The following is a 19,489-nucleotide window of genomic DNA, read 5'->3' as shown; positions in this document are numbered from 1 at the left end:
AGTTATTAATTATATCCTCATCCTCTGTAACAACGACGAACCAAATCAGCACCTTTGCAGCATGGGTTCCATCTCTCGCCTGCCGGAAAAACAAAGAAGCGGGAGTTCCTGCGCTGGAAAATTCAGTTCTTGAATGGCTGCGAGATGGCACTGCACAGGCCACTGCGCTTGCCGCGTTAGCTTTCAGACCCCTGCGTACGTATACGCTTCCGCCCTACTAAAAGTCTTTCTGTGGCATGTACGCGACCATGGCGTAGCGTTCCGCAAAGTACGTGGGCTTTGCGTACGTAGCGCTCACTACGCAGTACTAAAACTCTGCAGCTCTAAAAGTAGCTCTAAAAAGGCAGCTCTAAAAGCAATATCGTGGAATTGCAATGTTAATTGTACAAACGTGGATATTCTACAACGAGTAGCATAAAGCTCTCAGTCTAAAGCAGCGTGTTTTGCAATCCGAATTTCCTTCCGATATTGTTGTCGCACTCGAACATGTATTGAGGTCATTTTTAGCGTTCAGCGCTAGACTATTTATAAAAGCACACAATAAGATTTAATCAGACTTTCAGCTAGCACATGCAGCGCCAATGGGATCTCCAGCCATGCAGCATGAAGAAAGTTGTCTGGCGGTAGTTCGCTGGCTTCACCCAGCGTACGAATAACAACGGCCTCAGACACATGAGAGAGAAAAAAAAAAATGGAAAAGGCAGGTGGGTAAGAAAGAAATCAAAACAAGCACGAAAAGCGCATTTCAAGAAGCGTGCTATTACGAAAGACTTCAAGCAGCATCCTAGGACATGCATGTGGCGGGCTATTTCCGCAAGGAGGGCTGCTCACCCAGTATAAACAAGTTCCACAACGACACTGCCAGTCGAAAGAATAGGGCACATTCGTTGACAAGGCCGCCTAAAGTAAACGGTTGTATTCCTGTTTATTTGTAGTGCGAAGCTGATTGACTTCACAACCATGCTCTCAAAAGCTCCACGAGGTCATGTCGTGCGCGAGTCCAAGATTTAAAGTGCAACCGTCGAAAAGTGCGCGCTACTACGCAGTTGTCAAATTCCTGCTTCTGTGTTTTTAGAATCCCAAACTGGGGGAGCCTTTATTTGGCTGGCAAGGCTCCCATTATGGACGCACCAGCGAAAATCTCTTAGGGTATCCTGCAAGTCAGGGCATTGAGGTCACTTAATGCCTTAAGGTCACGCGTTTTCCTTGGTGCTGGACCTGGTGGCAACCTGCAAGAGAACGCCTCGCACGATCACGATGTTGGTTCAGTCCTCTTCGGGGAACACTGTCTCAAGCTGTGTGCACATGCGTGCTACCGCCGCGTAGCATGGTAAAGGTGCAATTGCTTCGGGCACGTTGTTGCCAGTGGCGCGGGGCACCAAAGAACGACAGTGCGCCCCTAGCCAGTACAAAAGCAGGGGCCTACTTACGTAATCTACCTGGTCTACAGGGCTTTTCACTCATTTAACACACGGTGTTCTGCAGAATGTTACCAAGCATGGCATGTTCCATCCTCCGCTGTCACGCGCGGAATGAATAAGGGCTCGCGGAACTAGTTCGGTTTTGCCTTCCCAGACACAGTCAAACATCCAAGTGTGTAGTTCACGCACTGCTGAGGAAGGAGGAAACGCGACGTGTTGTGCAACAAACAGTAGCTTGCTGCACAACACGTTTTTCACAATGTATGCCCTCTCACCCAGAGACAAGGCAGGCAATGGCAGCCATACGCAGCGATCTTCTGGCATGTACGCAGAGAGACGCGACGTGTTCGGAGCGGGTAAGCACGTCCGGCAGTATATTAGCAGAACGCCCCCAACATAGCGCCTGATATTTACTTTCGTTCAACTTACTGCCGGAGAGAGAGGCGTACTCAGTGTACCCCCATGCAGGGAAGCTCCCCAGGCTGTCTGTAGCAGGTAAGAGCAAGGTGACGGGCATCCGAGTATGGCCGAACCCTTCACACGTCATAACGGAGCTAGGATCTATTACCAGCACGATGAGCACCGGAGGAAGCGGGAAGCCCTGCCTGCCACACCAAAGAAGCGTTCGATGGGGCGTTAGGAGTCGCGTTGCTGTACAGCAGCTGAATTTGGTGGCTTCGGGAAAATTGTGGCAGCGAAGGGTCCCTTCCAGGTACGAGTGTTCTTTGCGATTCAACGCCTTTTTTTTTATCCCGAGCTGACAACTATACCCGTTAGCTTCGCGTGCGTTAGTAAACTAAATGACGTGCCAAATTGGTACTAGTGAGGTGGAAATGCTGCGTCCGGTAAATGAGCAAGATTGCTGGGACCTATTAAGCTTAGGAAAGAGCTGGTTATAGGTCTTAACGAGCATAGCTGTCAAGATTCCGTAACCTGCGTTAAGCAGCGTAATAGAACGCCAGCTGAATGACTGTCACCTGTCTTCGTCCAGTTTTGGGGAAAACACGATCCGACCATTCCGAAACCAGCACGGAACGAAGTCCTCAGCAGGTGCGCCCTTAGAGGTGTTGATTAGCATAGGATGTACTTCTGGCCAGATGGTGCGGTAAGATTCCTAAGGTATACCATAAGTGCCTGGAGATGTGCTTGCGTTCATGCCCTGCCAGAATGGATAGCACCTCGGCTGTGGCGGTTGTTGGACGCATGAGATGCCGATTCCTTATGTGGGATGATGAACTGTTTCACGCGCTTTCTTTATCCCTGGTCTGCAACGTAGCTCGGAGGTAAACATCGGAATTCCAAAACGAGCGCTCGATGTCGCGCGCGGTTCACTGCTCTCCCTGCCACAAACACGCTAGCAACGTTTGTCGGCAATTTCTCCGCGTTCACGTCACGCTAATTTAGGCGCAATATTAAGGCGAAAGCATTTAATGCCTCATACTGTCGTTAGCAAATGTGTCCGCGTTTCGGGTGCATGCCTTATATGGGCATATGTCAATCACCATTGAATCGATACTTAATCTATAGCAATCGGATGACATCGGAACATGATTTCAGGCATTTTCAAGATAATTTCATGATAATTTACGACTGAAACTAAAATAGGCAGATGCCCATAGAAACCCATGCATTTGGAGGTCATCGTAACTACCACCACTTACTAGTTAAGGAGTGTTTAACTAACGCTAACCAGACATTAACTAGTACTAAGAAAGTGCAAGTCATTGTTGACTATCACTAACCAATAGTAATGGTTAGACGTTTCGAGACGTTCATAGCCGTCACATGGTGACGTCATCGGCCGTGACGTCATCATAACACCTCATCCGGTCATGTACAATAACCAGAAGTGATAATGACGTCACATCCGGTCGTGACGTCATGACTGGTGATGACGTCACCAGGAGATTCACTCATATACGAAGCTGACCCCGCCGGGCGTTCGATCCAGGCGTCCGTGCGACGCCTTTCATTTGGCGTTTCCTCAAACGCCGCACCACAGAGCATATATAGAAATAGACGCAGTACAGCAGGAATCAGCGGTGTTTAAAATTGGTTGACAGAAAAGAAAAGGCGCAGTATCTGTCGCAACTCTAGTTAATCACAAACAGTCTCGCAATCAATAGCTAAGCAGCGCGGCGGGGAAGGCTTCCGCCTTGAAGCACTTTAGTGAGCCAAAGTGCCCCCTGAATTTTTTTCAGATTAGGAGATGAGTCGGTTTCGCGGGCTTTAGGTTCCGCTCTGCCGTGCATGTCGTGATGCGTGTATGCAGGCACAGCAGGCGCGAGTAGCGATCACGTTGCAAAAGGCCTCCGGAGCCCTTGAACCACCTATCCCATGCGGATGCGCTGCAAGCAGTCCTTGAGCGCAGTTTGCGGCGGCCCGCACTCATATTTTCTTGAGCACATCCAGTCACGCGGTCCCAGCCTGGATTGTGCAAACAACGTCGCAACTGCATCTTGAACCTCACGCGAAACCTGCGGATGCTGCATGCAGAACCGAAACACCGAGCCGCCAGATATCGCAGCGTTCTCCTTGCCGACCGGAGAGCGGTGGTGATCCGACAAGTGACGGGCTCCTTGTGTGACGTTTAGTAGAAACTTTTGCAAAGTCTGTGACGCGAATTGTTTTCGCCTGACTACTTAAGTTTGGCGATAAATTGCTCAATTAAGAGGAACGAGATAATTAAATCTATTATGGTTATATACGCATCATGTAGCTTTTCATACTCATTTCATAACTGCATTTTTTAGCAAGTAGCTGTTGAGTAATAATAATCGTAAAGTCACCCTTGAGGAGTTAAATATCTATAAATGATCTTCCAATTACAGACAAACTTGACTTATTTTCCTTTTTTGGATTCAGCTTGTTCAGGAGGAAAACGCTTTGCACATCCTTCTTTTTCAGTTAAATAAATAGTTGGCAGTGCGCGAATGTATCGTTCTCTAACCTGTCTTGCGCCGTTTCATCAGTCTGTCACTCCCTGCATGAACACTTGACAACATGACACCGGCACTATAGGCGCTGTGCAAAGAGTGCAGGCGACTTGAACACAAAAAACGCCGTAGAAAATATTACAAGCCACATAGCTTGCGCACTGGTGCGAACGGTTCGTAGCGTCATTCCCAAGGCAGTGAACAAAGCTGGTATAAGAGCCCCAGGTCGCTTGCATGCACGGCGACTTGCATCAAGATGCGGGCACTGCGCACGAATTCTTTCAGCTTGGTCACACCTGTACTAGCTGCAAATCGTTCTCTCGTACCCTTTTTGATTGATTGATTGATTGATTGATTGATTGATTGATTGATTGATTGATTGATTGATTGATTGATTGATTGATTGATTGATTGATTGATTGATTGATTGATTGATTGATTGAATTCCACAAACAATCGGGTGCAGGGTTGTGGTGCAAAGAAGGCAGCATGTTCCGTTAATGACAGCAGCAGGGCAGGAGTGAAACTTATTTAACAAAAAATGATAGGTTAGGTTTCTGGGGTTTTAACGTCCCAAAGCGACTCAGGCTATGAGAGACGCCATAGTGGAAGACTCCGGAAATTTAGACCACCTGGGGTTCTTTAACGTGCACTGACATCGCACAGCACACGGGTGCCTTGCTTTTCGCCTCCATCGAAAAGCGGCCGCCGGGGCCGGGATTCAATCCCGCATTCTTTGGCACAGAAAGTCGATCGCCCTAACCACTGCGCCACCGCGCCGGGTTTAAACAAAAATGAAAAAGAAGAACGGCAAATTCACATGATTTTATATGTGCAGAAATACATGAAAAAAAAAAGGGAAAAAGGAACTACAAGTACATCCGTACACGGTCATTTCTTGAGGAACAAGTATATTGCACCTGGTAAGATCATTCAGTAGTAAGCTTGGCAGCCGATGCTGACCATTAATTAGTACGTACGCGGAGAGCACACCAAGTCTCTGGAGCTCGAGTTGCGTAAGGTGCTGCTCGTTTTGTGAGATTAGCTGAGGATGCCAATATTTTTTACACCTCTTCTGTAAGTTGACAATAAGCGGCGGTGTATTAAGGCATGGCATTTTAGGATTCTAAGCACACTGAAAGAGAAGCGCCGTGAGGCTTATTTAAACAATTCGTGTGAGCTGACATAGGTGCAGGACGTACACTCTACGGCCCTGGTACGAGCAGGCATACCTAGTCCAAACCATCATGCACGGCGCAAACGATGGAGGCGAATAGACGTAAGTGGTGATCAGTAACGGCGAATTCACGGCAACTTGAACTGTTGCTGCCTTGAACACACTGGAACCCGCCAACATGTTCGCATGTCTTGGGGCGCACAGCCATGGGATGGTGCACAAGATGTCAAAGGCATCAGTCATTCCGTTAGGTTTTTCTTCAACCACTCTGCAGTACACAAACACAGAACCGCGAAGCTTTTGAGACAACACGTGTACTAGCCACGACAAAGAGACTGTAGCATGTGTGTTCGTGATTAGACTACGTAGTACACACACGGCAAAACATTTTGCGCCCTTATAAGCTTGCTTTTTGTATCGACCTATAGCTCACATCGTTGCACCCCTCACAAAAGGCATTTAACCTAGATAAATCTTCCAAGCAACAGGGGCTCCATCCTCACTAACAATCGCTTTTAAAAGGGCTTTCGAACAGACACCTTTGTTAACTTTGTTGACAACACCTTTCTCACTGAAATTACGGGTGTCGTAATAGAGGGGTAGATTCGCTTGCAGTGCAGAAACAGTTGACGACGGTCGATTGTTGGTCTGGCCCGTTATCCCAGTAGGCCCCAGACAAGAGACTATAGAGCACTGCAAGCGCTCGGGCCGAAAGACTGCTGTTTTGCCGGGCTCGGGTAGGGCTCGGGCTTGACGTCTCGGGCCTGGGCCGGGCTTGAAGACGCGGGCCCAGGCCGGACTGGCACGGTTTCTTTCGGAAATGAAGGAATGCCGACGCTACATTCGTTCCAGTGGTTTATGAATAAACCGCTCTTTTGTTGGCGCCGAATGAGAGAAAGCTCATTTGTAAACCGAGTTTAATCAGCGCCACTCAATGTTTTCTCAAGTAATTTAGGACGCGCACACCTGGCGGCGTTGCAGGTGTTACGGAGCGCTGTAATGAATGACACATAGCTCGTTTGCACGAGCACGCGCCTATACTAAAGTACGCCACCCCGCTAGCTTTGCATTTTCCAGCTATCAGTGAGCGCACTGTCGGACCTAGCAGGCGCTTTGTATCTTTCAGGTTTTGTGTTACCGCTAACGACAGGACATTTGAAGCCCGATAAGAGCCGCTGGACAAGAACCTCCAATGTATTACCCGCCAGGCAGCCGTCAGTTCAAATACAGTCTTTGATTGCCTGCCTTCGCATCGCCCCCTCCATTCCAAAACAAAATAAAACAAAAAAACATCGCTACGCTACGAGAAAGTTCACTGGATAAGAGCGTCAGGAATATGCGGGTATTCAAATAGATATATGCGCAATGAACAAGCGATATTTTGCTTTTCGTTCCCAAAGATATACGGTAATGCGGCCATGAATTCTTCACGAGGATATCCTTGCACAAGAATATGTAGATTTTTGCTTTTCTCACCCTTGGCCCCTCGTGTTCTTGTAGCGTAGTTTTCGGGAGAATTCTCTTTCTATGTGATTAAGCAAAGAACTTGCCGCAAGGGCTAATTGCTAATACGAAGCCATATTTAAAACGCCTGTAATCCATCGATTTTAAAGACACATTGTGCACGGTAGCTTTAAACGAAATGTCCCGCCACAAATTTCTTTACCAAGAGTTTGCTTCTGTCGGTACCCTTCTCTACCGCGAAGAATAATTTCGGAGATTTTTCTCACATCTTGATTTAGTCTTACGTACTCGTTAAGCAATACATTTCTAAGGCGTCTGCTCAGATTTGCTTTCTGGTCTTGTCCATGTCAGCGTGGCCCGGGTCGTGCCCGCGCTTGGAATCATGGGCCGGCCCGGGACAGGCTCGGACTTCAAACGGTGGGCCCGAGTCGGGCACGGGCCTGAAAATCCGACCCGTGTAGGGCTCTACCAGAGACTCCATGAGGAGACGTTTTGGTAACCTGGTAACAGGCTCTTTTTTTTTTTTTTTCTCGCTCACTCCTGGCAACTAACAGCAGCACCGGGACTTAGAGCCGAAGCGCTGACATTCGGCTGAATGTAACTGCACAGCCACAGCCGCATCCAAGAACTAAACGTAAAAACTAAGTTATGCAAATATCCAGTGTGCGCTGAATAAAACGTCCTGAAATGAGCATTGTGAAGAGGCAGTGAAGAAATACCATCCGTTTCTACAAATGGTTTAGTCCAATTTGCTACGCAGTGCTCACCTGTGCGGTCTAGCTAGAGCCCTGTTGCACTAACCTCTGGCCGAAACGCATCCAAAGCCACGGTCCGCGAATGCGCACGCTCGCGGAAACCTCCCCGGCGGGTCGTCTGCGCGCATTTCGAGCGGCAGGCGCCGTTCTTAATGACGGCGCTGGACAGGCTTGTCCGCGAAGAATGATAATTTGATACAGGCTGCGAAGCGACGCCGCGGGACCACCTGAAGCAGCGCAAGGACATTTCGCGCGCCGCGTCACTGCCTCGTGCCACAACATGAAATTATCATTCATCGCCCAGAGGCCTACTGTGCGACCACAGTGGCTTCCCGAAACGGCCGCGAAAACGGCGTCTGACCAGCGCCCAGGACAGCGCACCTAAGAGCCGGCGGTTTGGCATGCAAATTTTTCACGAAGCCCGCTTAATTACGCGAAAGCCTTCACCGTGGAACGCACTGAAATATGCGCCGGCAAGTACTCGCCGACGTAAGGAAGCTGTGCGGAAAGACGCGTGACAAGGCACGACCCGCGGCTCTTGGGCTGCGAGGAACTTTCTCGCCCCTCGAGACGTCGGGGGGATGCGACAGTCGTCTGCCCTTGTTCTTGTCCAGGACGAAATCACCGGGTGCTTTGTTCCGAGAAGCTGCCGACACCGTGTAAACCTTTGCTCGGGAACCGACCCCGGAGAGAGTGCAGCCGGCATTCGTTTCGCTGGGAGGTGTGGTCCCCTGGGCTCAGCGCGCACTTTCAGTGAAACTGCACGAAACATCGAGCGCATTCAGAGGCTTGGCCCCTTTCAAAGTTCAACACAAAGCGACCGAAATAGCTCCTGAAAGTACGATTTTGATTCTCCTCTTTTTTACGCCGCCAGGCAGCGCAATCTAATCACCTTGATCTTTTCTGGATTTTGATGATGAGCTCAGCACAAAAGAAAAATATAACTCCGCTTGGAAAACTCGCAGAGAAAAAAGACAGGCAAAATAAATTTCCCGCATGCCGGAACTAATCAGCGCACTTTGGTGATTGCACTTTCGGAAGAAACGCGCCCAGAGGGTGAGCACACTGGCCCGGATTTGGCCTTTACGTTGCAGCCTCGCTGACCACTAAGACGGTCTCGGCGCCTCGTTCGCCAAAATCTCTTTGGGCGAAATCGTCCCCGGCGTTTCCTGCCTTTGTGTAAGCTGAGCGAAGGGAGCGAATTTGTGCAAACACCTTGCATCGATCCTGCGCAGAAAAAAAGAAAATTGATGAGCAAAAATGTGAACCTCGGGAGCCCATGAGCATCGTGCGCCTCAGAGCCGAGGAGTTTTTTTCTTCAGAGCCTCTGAGGCGGCCGTGCGCAGGAGCGCTGCGCGTTGTACAGCCCTAAGCTCTTTGTAGTGACTTTCCGATGTGCTTTACGACGCACGCATGCTCAATAGACAAGTCATAGGGTGGCTAAGCAACGGTAATCAAGTCGACAGCGTCTTGCGTGCACCAGCGCTCCTCGAAAGCCGTTCACAACTTGCCTTCCTAAGCGACGGCTTGGGAACAGCTGCATGCGCACAAAAGTAGAAGACGCGCGATATTCCAGCACCCTTAATTTCAATGTGGCATGCTGTTTGCCGACAGAAAATGTCAACAAAATTGGTACCGCGCCGCTCAACTCCCGACGTCAAGACCATTTGGCAGTGAATGGTCCTGACGCACAGCAGTTTACGGCTCGTCGGTACCGACTGGTTTCAAGGTTTCGTGGCCGTGAGATCTACTTCCGCTACTCAGTCAGAGCTCACTGCTTTCGCCCTGAGGAGGGACTGCAGCGGTGCTTTACTGATAGAAAACATCAGTCGATCTTGCAAGCACTCAACCCAATTTTCTCAGACTTCTTTTTCCCAGGGTTGCTCGATGCTCGTGCATCGCACGTGCACACACCGGAAGAGACGTGGTCAGTTGCCAGTCTTTATTAAGGCGAAAGCCTGTAAGCTCTCATCGTTGTCAGCAGGAGCTGTCGGCAGAGGCTGTCGGCAGATCGAGGGTGTCACGCTTTCGAGAGCGAGAGTTAAAAATAGATTAATAAACCCTGTCTCCACCTAGGATTGAACCTCCATTCCTTGGATCCCCAGCCAAGCGCTTTACCAACTGCACCACGCCCCGGATTGTGAAACGTTCATCATAATTCCCCTTGTCTACCATGAGGATAACGGGATTCCGCGAGTGACATATACTGCGCCTTTCCTTTCCTGTAAACGAATTATAGAACGCCGGCGAACTTTGATGCGTTCAATGAAATGCTGGTTGTGTTCGGCAAGGGGCTCGCGATGTACCGTCACGGTCATGACGTCACCAGGCGATTCATGCATATAGACCAACACCGATCTGTGACATAAATACGATGCGGTGGCGCTTCTATCGCCAGCGTGGTCCGACTAGGGGTGAAAAATAGGCTTAGCGCCCATAGGAATACATGGAAGCGAAAGATTTCAAAGCAGTTTTCTCATTTCGCAGGGCACATATGATGTCGTTATTTAGCACAGAGCAACCATGAACATCCTAGAACAAATCGTGAAAGTATGAAATCTCATTACCGAGGCGAAGTATTTTTAAAAACACCGCGAAACGTATGGGGGTGCGAGTTGAGAGGGCGACCCATAGAAATACATGTAAACACAACTTACCGCAAGATTTTGCTCGGTTCAGCAGCGTTGAACCCTTCTCATTTTTTGGTGAACGTCTTGTACGACGCCCCGACGTCATGTTGAATGCCGCACTACATTCTCTTGCAAGTAATGCAAGTCTGGCGACTTGCGGGACCGCTCACAGCACGATAAACTGACCGCGCACAGTTGCAGACGGCCATGCATCACTGGCGCTGTCGCCAGCAGACGCTCCGGAGCTGGAGGCGGCCGCGGTGGGTATCGCTAGCTGCGCTGTCGTCTGCTGGAATGCGCGAATCTCGTTCGGTCCATATTGTCGTATGGCGTTTGACAACTGCTTTTTAAATGTAATTCTGTTTAGGAAGTATCACTGGAGCGACAGTATTATCAAGCTTATTTACCCTATGCGGCAGCATATCAGACTGTAAGCAAAAATGCGCGATTCACTACACCCAGCTTGCCTTTTGGCGGTGTCTGTATTCATAACGTAGGTTACTCGGGCAGTTTTAAAAGTAGACTGCCTCTGTAATGACGCACCATACTTTATCACACACTTCTTCAAAGCGCAGGTCAACGTTTAACGACCGGCCACCACTTCTGATGCTCTGCTAAATGAGAAAAATACTCGGATCCGGTAAGTTGTGTTTACATGTATTTCTACGGGTCGCCCTCCCAACTCGCACCCCCACATAATTCGCGGTATTTTAAAAATACTTCGTCTCGGTAATGAGATTTCATATTTTGACGATCTGTTCTCGGATGTTCATAGTTGCTTCGTACTGAATAACGACATCACAGGTGCCCCGTGAAATGAGAAAACTGCTTTGGAATATTTCGATTCTATGTATTCCTATGGACGTTAACCCTATTTTTCACCCCCAGTCGGCTGCGGCGCCGCGAGCGCCCCCTTTGTTTGTAAACACGCTGTTAGACCAACACCGATCTGTGACGTAAACGCGATGCGGTGGCGCTTCCATCGCCAGCGGGGGCCGATTGGGGGTGAAAAGTAGGCTTAGCGCCCATAGGAATACATGGAAGCGAAATATTCCAAAGCAGTTTTCTCATTTCACAAGGCACTTCAGATGTCTTTATTCGGTACGGAGCAACCATTAACGCTCTGGAACAGATCGTGGAAGTGTAAAATTTCATTACCGAGGCGAAGTATGTTTAAAACACCGCAAAACGTATGAGGGTGCGAGTTGAGAGGGCGATCCCATAGAAACACATGTAAACACAACTTACCGCAACATTTTGCTCGGTTCAGCGCCGTTGAACCCTTCTCATTTTTTGGTGAGCGTCTTGTACGACGCCCCTACGTCATGTTGCATGACACATTAAATTCTCTTGCAAGTAATGTAAGTCTACCGACTTGCGGGACCGTTCGCAGCACGATAAACTGACCGCGCACAGTTGCAGACGACCATGCACCACCGGTGCTGTCGCTAGCAGACGCTCCGGAGCTGGAGCCGGCCGCGGTGGGTATCGCCAGCTGCGATGTCGTCTGCTGCAATGCGCGAATCTCCCATATTGTCGTATGAAGTTTGACAACTGTTTTTTAAATGTAATTCTGTCTAGGACGTATCACTGGAGCGACAGTATTATCAAGCTTATTTACCCTATGCGGCAGCATATCAGACTGTAAGCAAAACTGCGCGATTCGCTACACCCAGCTTGCCTTTTGGCGGTGTCTGTACTCATAACACAAGTTATTCGAGGAGTTCTAAAAGTAGACTGCCTCCGTAATGGCGCACCATACTTTATCACGCACTTCTTCAATGTGCTGGTCAACGTTTAACGACCAGTCACCACTTCTGATGCCCTGCGAAATGAGAAAAATGTTCCGGTAAGTTGTGTTTACATGTATTTCTACGTGTCGCCCTCCCAACTCGCACCCCAACATGTTTCGCGGTGTTTTAAAAATACTTCGCCTCGGTAATGAGATTTCATATTTTGACTATCTGTTCTAGGATGTTCGTTGTTGCTTTGTACAGAATAACGACATCCCAGGTGCCCCGCGAAATGAGAAAACAGCTTAGAAATATTTCGGTTCCATGTATTTCTATGGGCGCTAACCCTATTTTCCATCCCCAGTCGGCTGCGACGCCGCGAGCGCCCCCTTTGTTTGTAAACACGGTGTTGGTCTATAGACCAACACCGATCTGTGACGTAAGCACGATGCGGTGGCGCTTCTATCGCTAGCGTGGTCAGACTGGGGGTGAAAAATAGGCTTAGCGCCCATAGGAATACATGGAAGCGAAATACTCCAAAGCAGTTTTCTAATTTCACAGGTCATCTGTGATGTTGTTATTCGGTACAAAGCAACCGTGAACATCCTGGAACAGATCACGAAAGTATGAAATCTCAATAACGAGGCGAAGTATTTTTAAAACACCGCGAAACGTATGCGGGTGCGAGTTGAGAGGGCGACCCATAGAAATACATGTAGACACAACTTACCGCAACATTTTACTCAGTTCAGCAGCGTTGAACCCTTCTCATTTTTTGGTGAACGTCTTGTATCACGCCCCGACATCATGTTGCATGGCATACAACATTCCCTTGTAAGTGCTGCAAGTCTGGCGACTTGCGGGACCGTACACCGGCGCTGTCGCTAGCAGACGCTCCGGAGCTGGAGGCGGCCGCGGTGGGTATCGCCAGCTGCGCTGTCGTCTGCTGCAATGCGCGAATCTCGTTCGGTTCATATTGTCATATGGCGTTTGACAACTGCTTTTTAAATGTAATTCTGTCTAGCACGTATCACTGGAGCGGCAGTATTATCAAGCTTATTTACCCTATGCGGCAGCATATCAGACTGTAAGCAAAGCTGCGCGATTCGCTACACCCAGCTTGCCTCTTGGCGGTGTCTGGATTCATAACACAGGCTATTCGGGGAGTTTTAAAAGTATACTGCCTCCGTAACGTACCATACTTTATCACACACTTCTTCAAAGCGCTGGTCAACGTTTAACGACCGGCCACCACTTCTGATGCTCTGCGAAATGAGAAAAATGTTCCGGTAAGTTCTGTTTACATGCATTTCTACGGGTCGCCCTCCCAACTCGCACCCCCCTACGTTTCGCGGTGTTTTAAAATACTTCGCCTCGGTAATGAGATTTCATACTTTCACTATCTGTTCTAGGATGTTCATGGTTGCTCTGTACCGAATAACGACATCATAGGCGCTCCCTGAAATGAGAAAACTGAAATGAAATCTTTCGCTACCATGTATTCCTATGGGCGCTAAGCCTATTTTTCGCCCCCAGTAGGCTGCGGCGCCGCGAGCGCCCCCTTTGTTTGTAAACACGGTGTTGGTCTATACGAAGCTGGCCCCGCCGGGCGTCCGATCCAGGCTTCCGTGCGGCGCCTTTCATTTGCCGCTTCCTCGAACGCCGCACCACAGCAAACAGAAGCAGATCCAGATGTCTATGAGGCGTTAGTACAGCAGGCATGAGCGGCGTTTGAAATTGATTTATTACACGATAGAAAAGGCGCAGTATCTGTCACAATTCTCCGCGGACACATGTACCACGCCGTAAAGGAAGGGAGGAAGGTGGGAGTGAAAGAAGAGATGGAGATAGAGGTGCCGTAGTGGAGGGCTACGATCCACCGCGCTATAATAGCACTTTAGGGGCCCAAAGTGCCCTCTAGAAGTTTTCATTCGTGCTGGCAACGTAATTCTCTCGTGCATATCACACACGTGCGCCAACAGTAAATGCCTGGCAGAGAGGCATTATACCGCCAAAACATGTACCGTATCGCTCTTACTGTTACGTCACAAAGGCTTGATGGCTTATCAATCGACCAGTTTCATTTTTATCTTGCACGTTTTCTCTCTCTCTCTCTCTCTCTCTCTCTCTCCATCTTCTTTAAAACACACTTCTTGCACCCAACTCTCTTACTTAGCCGTCATGACTGCTCACAGACGTCGAGGAGAGAAAAAGAAAAGCCCGTGCCTTTGCCTTCGTCGACCAGCTTGAATACGTAAAAATACTGTGCACTCTGATATGGCTGATACGAAAGCAAGGAAGCGTGGATTTTGGGTCTTGCATTTTTCAAAATAAAATGGGGCGGGCAATGACGGGCGTTCAATCCGCAAGTTGAAATACTCGGCACGTACTTTGTAAGCTTTCATACCATGCAGTAATAATACAAAGTAACGGTTGTTGCTAAGCATCAAGAAAAAACGCCCAGGCCATGAGAAATTGAAAGGTGCATTTTAAGCTGCCGCAATGTGACGAAATATAGCTCCTGTTTAAACAATGGTCCTCGCCCACTCTCTCGCCACAGAATGGCTCAGGTTTTTAAACACAAAATTTGCGTCCAAGCACGCTTTTATTACCGCCCATCGCCCAGTATGACACTTGCGGTCAAAAAACTTACCGCGCAGTTTTTTTTTGTATTTGACTGAGGGCATAAGTTGGGTATGAGAAGAAGAAATGATTAAATGAATGGGAGAAGGTTGGCTGATTTTATTAATTACAGGAGTGAGTGATGATGGGGTCCCTGCGTCCAGGCGATATACGATGCAGGATTGCTTGCTGGTTGGCAAGCTATCGTCAGTTGCCGGATTCTTTTTGTTTACAGTTCTGGGCAGTCGCACTGCAAGTGATGAATGTCGGCTTCAACATTTTTGTCTTTAGATATCGGACACCCTGGGCAGAGATGTAAGTTCTTCCTCCGTAAATGCTAGCGTGATTTAATTGTTGCGCTTAGTTTCATCAAGAGTTCCGTGTTCAGCTCCCATATCTTCATTTTCGATGTCATTCATCTATCCGTCGTCTTCTTTTCCCCAGTAAGTTCCCGCCTTGTTTGAAGCAGTTATGTCGGATGTAGCCTCGACCTGACATCTGTGGCCACCATAGCAGGCATCATCCAACACTCTAATACAATTACAGCGCACGTTTCTGGGAAGGACAGTAGCTGGTCAGCTCTTCCCTGTTAGCTCCATGATTTCAGGGCTACCGCTACAGGGCGTTATCTCTGGGACAGGTGCAAAAACGGGGCATGCAGTATATTTTCATATTTGCTGTCTCAATTTAAAAATGTAGGGGCCCGCAGAAGCTGCACATGGCGTCGGCCAATCAGAGTCAGGGCTATTGACGAGAGCCACGACAGCGAACAATGAATGAACTGGCAACAGCACTGGCATCTACTTTTAGTGTAAAACAGCTTTAGCCATAATAACTGTGGACCTCGCGCTGCTTTGCATCGGCTGAACAGAGTGCCGGCGGGCCCCACGCATTCTCGCTTTGAGACTTCGGCACGACTATGCGTCCTCGAGCAACAGCCAGTTGCAGCGAAACAATGCATTCAAAAGTCAGCGTCCTTGCCTCTAAACATCGCCGCTGGGGCATCATCACGAAAAGCTCACCTCTTGTTTGACACGGGGCAGTGGCCGCGATTTTCTGCGAACAATACCGGACCCAATCAAACTTGAACAAAACGCTCGAATTCAGATTTCGCGCCACCGGATTGCGTCCAGTACAATTGGATCAATGATGCCATCGAACAGACTTGCATAGCGTGAAGTCATGAATGGTGTTCCCATGCACCTTCCTATGTTCCACTGTCGCCAGACTATATGAGAGCGGGTGTTTTTGTTTTTTTTTTGCGCTTCACTAGATCTAACGGCTCACAACAGTGGCGGTCATATTGAATTTTATGACGTCAATTAGTTCTCAGATTAATTCGGAGCGCCGATGCAAGAAATGCTCAACGTTCGCGTAAACGTTTACCATGCGCAATGACTAACTGGGAAGCTTTGTAGTGAAGTATATATATATATATATATATATATATATATATATATATATATATATATATATATATATATATATTGTGAGCAAGAAGATGGACCCCTTCGCTGGACGCTGACGAAGAAGTATGTGAAATTGCTATCGTGCAGATCGTCTGGTCTTAATCGCCTCGCCGTTGTCAGATGGGGAGGGGGATTGACACCCGGAAGTGCCGTGCCCCAGAGTCACATAACTAATCAGCCCATCATCATCCATTCAACACCTCCGGCAAGGTCCCTCCCCCCAGGACCAAGTGGGGTCTGGGAGAGCTTTCGCCTCACTTCCTCGCCGACCTCGACGCCGTCCTCAACGTCGTAAATTAAACCTTCTACATTTGGTGGAGTTGCGGCTTGATACCCTTGCCTCACGCTGGAGCTTCGCACCCGCACGCTACCGGCACCTCGATGGCCGAAGACGAGCACCCACCAGGCCGCCAGTCGTCTGCTCTGGCTCCTTACGCCAGCGGGACCCTGCGCTCTTCAGTGGGACTGACGACACTGACTGTGATGACTGGCTTGCTTCATACGGGCGAGTGAGTTCATACAATAAGTGGGACAATGCCACAAAGTTAACGAACGTCATCTTTTATTTGACCGGAGTTGCCAACCTGTGGTATCGTAATCACGAAGCCGATATCACGACTTGGAACTTCTTTAAGGGGAATCTTATAACCGTGTTTGGTCGTCCTGCTGTACGCAAGCTCCGCGCCGAACAACGCCTGCACGATCGAACAGCGGTTCGGCGAGACATTTGCAAGTTACATTGAAGATGTGGTCCATCTGTGCAGTCACGTCAACGCCCAGATGTCCGAGGCAGACAAGATAAAATACATCCTGAAGGGCATCGAATATGACGCCTTTCAAATTTTAGCATGCCTGGATTTGACTACTGTGGCTCAAGTTTTCAGCCTTTGACAGAGCTACGATGAACTGGTTGCGCAAGCAGCGCCTCCTCCCTCGACAGCCTCCTGCGCCGGTTGAGTCACTTTCTGGCCTCTCCGCTACATCCGAGAGCTCCTCGCTGCTGCAGCAGCTCAAAGACTTCATCCGGGAGGAAGTTGCTCGACAGATATCACTATTGCCCACAAACTGCAAGCTGTCCCGCTATTTGGCGCCCCTTCGACAGGTCATCGCCGACCGCGTGGCGGAGGCACTTCCCTCTGTCCCTCCGCCAGCGCCCATGCCTCAGCCCGCACCAGCCGTTGAGCCCCTCGCATATACGCCGACGTCCGTCCCTCTACCAAGACATGCGCCGCCACTCCTGTCAAACCGCTGACGTACGCTGCCGTCGCTGTCTGGCCAAGGCCACCTAGCTACCCTTTGGTGTCCGCTACACCTCCAGGGCCTACACAGGATTTTTTTCATGCGCCACAGCCTTTGGTTCCACCTCGTCCGCAACTCCGCAATCCTTGACGAGCAAGTGATAACCGCCCCATCTGTTATTCCTGTGGATTTCCTGGCCATATTGTCTGTTACTGCCGAAATCGCGCTCCCGACGATTTTCTGCCGTGCCGAATGCCAGCTTCCTGGCAGCCGCCCAGAAATCAGTGCGCAGCCGCCGATCCACCTGCAAATTCCGTCGCGAATGACCGTGCCACCTTTTCTCCTCGCCGCTCAACTTCGCCACGTCGCCTAGATGTCGCCGCTCCCTGTCTCCTCTGCGACAGCGTCCCAAGCTTGATCAAGAGGAAAACTGAATGCCGCAGTTCCTAAGGCGAAAACTGCGCAACCAGCGAAATGTAAAAGGTCTCACGTATCTCCCGCAAATCTGCTTGAAGTTTCTGTTGAGGGCGTTGTAGTACTGGCTTTGGTCGACGCTGGCGCTGCTGTTTCTGTCATGGCTGAAAGTCTTTGGCGTTCATTGCGCAAAGTGACGACACCTATTTCAGGATTCTCGCTATGCACGGCAATTAGTGCCCAGCCTGTAGAGCCTATAGACCAACACTGATCTGTGACGTAAGCGCGATGCGGTGGCGCTTCTGTCGCTAGGCTGGGTCGGTTGGGGGTGAAAACTAGGCTTAGCACTCATAGGAATACATGTACCCGAAACATTTCGAAGCAATTTTCTAATTTCACGGCGCACCTATGATCTCGTTATTCGGTACAGAGCAACCATGAACATCGTAGAATAGATAACGAAAGTATGAAATATCATTAACGAGGCGGAGAATTTTTAAAATACCGCGGAACGTATGCGGGTACGATTTGAGAGGGCGACTCGTAGAAGCACATTTAAACACAACTTACCGCAACATTTTACTCGGTTCAGGAGCGTTGAACCCTTCTCATCATTCGGCGAACGTCTTGTATCACGCCCCGACATCATGTTGCATGGCACACTACGTTCCCTTCCAAGTACTGCAAGTCTGACGGCTTGTGAAGCCGTTCACAGCACTATGAACTGGCCGCGCACAGTTTCATACGACAATGCACCACCGGCTCTGTCGCTAGCAGACGCTCCGAAGCTGGAGGCGGTCGCGGTGGGTATCGCCAGCTGCGCTGTCGTCTGCTGCAATGTGCGACTCTCGTTTGGTCCGTCCATATTGTCGTACGGCGTTCGACAACTGCCTTTTAAATTTAATTCTGTCTAGGATGTATCGCTTGAGGGACAGTAATCAAGCTAAGTTACTCCATTCGGCAGCATATCACACTGTAAACAAAACTACGTGTTTCGTTACATGAGCATTTTGGGGGTGTCTGGATTCACAACATAGATTATTCGGGGAGTTTTCAAAGTAGACCGCCTCCGCAATGGCGCAGCATACTTCTTCAAGGCGCTGGCCAATGTTTAACGACCGGCCACCACTTCTGGTGCTCTGCTAAACGAGAAAAATGTTACGGTAATTTGCGTTTACTTGTGTTTTTATGGGTCGCCCTCCCAACTTGCACCCCCATACGTTTCGCGGTGTTTTAAATATACTTCGCCTCGTTTATGAGATTTCATACTTTCACGATCTGTTCTAGGATGTTCATGGTTACTCTGCACCGAATAAAGACATCATAGGTGTCTCGTGAAATAAAAAACTGCTTAGAAATATTCCGGTTCCAAGTATTCCTATGGGCGCTAACCCTATTTTTCACCTACAGTCGGCTGCGACGCCGCGAGCGCCCCCTTTGTTTGTAAACACAGTGTTGGTCTATAGCTGTGTGCACAGCTTGAGTCATCATTCAGGAAGTTGTGTACGCAATAGAGTTCGTCGTTTTGCCTTCCTACTCTCATGATCTTATCTTGGGTTGGTATTTTCTGTCGTGTCATAATGCGGTGATCAACTGTGCTCGTGCAGAACTGGAGTTTTTTGCGCTTGA

This window comes from Amblyomma maculatum, chromosome 1, assembly GCF_055883805.1.
Source record: "Amblyomma maculatum isolate TAMU_Amacu chromosome 1, ASM5588380v1, whole genome shotgun sequence".
NCBI lineage: Eukaryota > Metazoa > Arthropoda > Arachnida > Ixodida > Ixodidae > Amblyomma > Amblyomma maculatum.
This window is presented reverse-complemented; position numbering follows the sequence as displayed.